Raw genomic sequence first — 4,229 nt, 5'->3', positions numbered from 1 at the left:
GAGCTGGACCCTCTGTCAGCACAGTGGAATGTACTGAACTGTAGGTCACCTTGACTCCCACTAAGAGATCTACACACACACACACTTCACAATACACACAGCTCTCCCCATCATAGCCTCATCGAAAGAAATACAATGCAAGTTTAAACTGTGACTACATATATAAACAAATACATATAAACAGAAACACTCGGCCAGACACAAAAATGCACAGAGGTATGATTTGCACATTTTTATTCAGTTTTAAATGCATTTTAGGTTTTTATATTCCCCGTTACAGCAACATATCTAAGAATATTGTTGACTTTATAGAGCTCCTTCGACCTTCAGTTAATAACGTTTAGGTTGGTTTTCACCATTTATCTTGTTGTTCTTCACCTGAAATGAAGGACAGAACTGTTTAAATGCTGCTGATGTCACTTCCTGTTGACAGACGTAAAAGGCAGCGGTATGATTAGGTAGTACACATGTTTATCTTCCACTCTACACAACGTTGTGTATGATGTAGTACACACGTTCACCTTCCAGTCTACACAACGTTGTGTATGATGTAGTACATACGTTCACCTTCCAGTCTACACAACGTTGTGTATGATGTAGTACACACGTTCACCTTCCAGTCTACACAACGTTGTGTATGATGTAGTACACACGTTCACCTTCCAGTCTACACAACGTTGTGTATGATGTAGTACACACGTTCACCTTCCAGTCTACACAACGTTGTGTATGATGTAGTACACACGTTCACCTTCCAGTCTACACAACGTTGTGTATGATGTAGTACACACGTTCACCTTCCAGTCTACACATCATTTCAGTTTGGCTGATCACTAATGACCTTAATGATTCTAAATGTGGATTGTAGATTTCTAGGTACTGACTTACTAGATAAACCAATGGACATGCCAGGTTTTAACCAAACAACACACAGACAGACAGATGTGGTCTTAGTTCATGCTACAGCCTCTTCTTAATACTAAGAATGTTAAAAACTAGTCCATTCCCAACACACAGAAAGCTTCCCAAATGGTCCAATCAGTGCTTCATTTGAGCCAGATTCTGCCAGAACAGGATCTGGACGATTTTTGTTCTGGAACCTATTTGGTCGGATACGGTACATGAAAAATAATTAAACAAGTTAATTTGAGTTGCCCCCAAATCAATTGTTTTAAAACGAGAGAGAGAGAGAGGCTTTTGGCACGAGCCCATAAGCCATCAGCAGTGAGTGAGCTGTGCATCATGGGAGGGGGGTGAGTCAGTGAAATTGGAAAGCCTTTTTAGGACTATACTTTCTTCCTCATATTGTAGCCTACACTGTGGTCTCCACACACCTAGGCTGGGGCTATGGATGGATTCAAGACAACACTGTGCGGTATTATGGTGGTTTCAGAACAACTGGGAACTCTGGGGGGGGGGGGGGAAACTAGATTGAATCATGACGTCAGTGATCTTCAGGTCGGAAAGTCGGAGCTCTAGAAAGAGGCCAGAGTTCCTAGTTGGATGAACGTTCAAAAGTCATTTTTTTCCCCCAGTTGTTTTGAACACATTGAAGTTGGAGATTTGCCAGCTCCGAGTTCTCAGTTCTTTTGAAAGCAGCATCAAAATAAAGAAAATTGATGCCAAAGTGTCCAGTCTGGTGGAATAGCATGAAATGCGTTTATAAGAGGCCAAACTTCCTGCACCCAAGGCTACTAAAAATGTTTTTCCATGTGTGCAACTTCTGTAAGTTCCTCTACTGCTCTCTATGCCACTACACAAATGTGATCTGCATGCAATGTTTGTTTGTTTTTTTATAACTTTTTTGTTCTCGGTACCACAGAACTCCCCAGATCACCCCCCTCTCGAGCTCATTTTTTGTTCCGGCACCTTCCGATTTATAAATGAAACACTGGGCACAATATTCCTTTCCCTTACTTAATAAGTAAACCTGGTCAGAGCCAGAAAGGGCCATAGGAGCTAGAGCCAATCTCCTGTTTCTGTATCGAGGCAGCTTGATGTACAATAACAAACCCCTTGGAACAGGACCGTCACAGGGCATATGGGCCGCGGTCCGTTCAAAAGCAGTGCACTACATATGGAATAGGGTGCAATTTGGGACGTATTGACATTTAAAAGAGAAGGTATTAGTGTGAAACAACAATGTGCGTCCATATGGAATGCCGTTTGGGTCACTTCGTGTCAAATGGAATGCCGTTTGGGTCACTGCGTGTCAAATGGAATGCCGTTTGGGTCACTTCGTGTCAAATGGAATGCCGTTTGGGTCACTGCGTGTCAAAAAAAAAGTATAAGTCAAATAACACTATCAACTAAAATACCCCTTAGACGTATTTTGGTTGGACCCCGGTCCGGTCAAGCCACACAAGCCGGATGAAGCTAGCTGCTTAACTATAACGTTAGCTTGTGGGCTAGGTACTAGCTGGCTAGCTTATGGGCTAGGTACTAGCTGGTTAGCTTGTGGGCTAGCTACTAGCTGGCTAGCTTGTGGGCTAGGTACTAGCTGGTTAGCTTGTGGGCTAGGTACTAGCTGGTTAGCTTGTGGGCTAGCTATTAGCTAGCTAGCTTGTGGGCTAGGTACTAGCTGGTTAGCTTGTGGGCTAGGTACTAGCTGGCTAGCTTGTGGGCTAGGTACTAGCTGGCTAGCTTGTGGGCTAGGTACTAGCTGGCTAGCTTGTGGGCTAGGTACTAGCTGGCGGGCTAGGTACTAGCTGGATAGCTTGTGGGCTAGGTACTAGCTGGCTAGCTTGTGGGCTAGGAACTAGCTGGCTAGCTTGTGGGCTAGGTACTAGCTTGTGAGCTAGGTACTAGCTTGCTAGCTTGTGGGCTAGGTACTAGCTGGTTAGCTTGTGGGCTAGCTACTAGCTGGTTAGCTTGTGGGCTAGGTACTAGCTTGTGAGCTAGGTACTAGCTGGCTAGCTTGTGTAGTTTGTTATCCTGCTAGCGAACTAGTTATTTTTATCAACTGAAGTTCCAAAAATCCAAAACTGTCATCAGTGTTGACAAAATGCTGGATTATTCAGTATTTTGACTAGCTAGGATGAATCTGAGTGTAACTGTTTGGGATATAGCTGGCTAGCTGGCTGGCTGGCAGCAGCATCACCATCCTTTCTCCCTTGCCTCTGGAATGGTTACATGGGAGAATATTGTACTACATAGCTAACATGTTTGATCCCGATCTTAATTCAAATGCTCACATAGATGCTTTCCCATTTGGTCAAACAAATAATGGCTTATTAACAATGCTGTGTTTTAAACACATCTTGGCCGGAGTGTGTGCTTGTTTGCAGACTTTAAAAAAAAGGTTTTTACAGCTTCGACAGTGCTGACTGACAATAGTGGTGGCGCTTGTCTTGCACATGAGAATAAAAGAAGAAACCTGCACACTGCTCTTTAACCTGTTGGGGCTAGAGGGCAGTATTTGCACGGCCGGATAAAAAACGTACCCGATTTAAACTGGTTACTACTCTTGCCCAGAAACGTGAAAAACAGCAGGAGATTTTGTGAGTGGTCAGGCTGAGAACAGTGACACTGGAGATGCACGTTCATGTGAATTCTCCATGTTTTTCTTTCTCTCTTTGAACGAATACAACGTCGCCCGGTTGGAATATTATCGCTATTTTACGAGAAAAATCGCATAAAAATGGATTTTAAACAGCGTTTGACATGCTTCAAAGTACGGTAATGGAATATTTGGACATTTTTTGTCACGAAATGCGCTCGCGCGTCACCCTTTGGATAGTTACCTGAACGCATGAACAAAACGGAGCTATTTCAATATAACTATGGATTATTTCGAACCAAAACAACATTTGTTGTTGAAGTAGAAGTCCTGGGAGTGCATTCTGACGAAGAACAGCAAAGGTAATCCAATTTTTCTTATAGTAAATCTGAGTTTGGTGAGGGCCAAACTTGGTGGGTGTCAAATTAGCTAGCTGTGATGGCCGGGCTATCTACTCAGAATATTGCAAAATGTGCTTTTGCCGAAAAGCTATTTTAAAATCGGACATAGCGATTGCATAAAGGAGTTCTGTATCTATAATTCTTAAAATAATTGTTATGTATTTTGTGAACGTTTATCGTGAGTAATTTAGTAAATTCACCGGAAGTTTTCGGTGGGTATGCTAGTTCTGAACATCACATGCTAATGTAAAAGCTGGTTTTTGATATAAATATGAACTTGATTGAACAAAACATGCATGTATTGTATAACATAATGTCCTAGGAGTGTC

The 4,229-nt window shown here is 42.6% G+C and overlaps 1 long non-coding RNA gene across 1 annotated transcript; it reads right to left on the bottom strand.

Moving 5' to 3' along the window:
- Positions 1-207: 207 nt before the first annotated feature.
- On the bottom strand, positions 208-3,428 carry LOC115161446 (uncharacterized). The gene is made up of 2 exons (XR_003869260.1): positions 798-3,428; positions 208-751 (listed from the first exon to the last, which is right to left on the bottom strand). It is a non-coding gene; the product is annotated as an uncharacterized LOC115161446 (long non-coding RNA).
- Positions 3,429-4,229: the final 801 nt, after the last annotated feature.

The sequence above is a fragment of the Salmo trutta genome, chromosome 24 (genome assembly GCF_901001165.1).
Source record: "Salmo trutta chromosome 24, fSalTru1.1, whole genome shotgun sequence".
Taxonomy (NCBI): domain Eukaryota; kingdom Metazoa; phylum Chordata; class Actinopteri; order Salmoniformes; family Salmonidae; genus Salmo; species Salmo trutta.
This window is presented reverse-complemented; position numbering and strand designations above follow the sequence as displayed.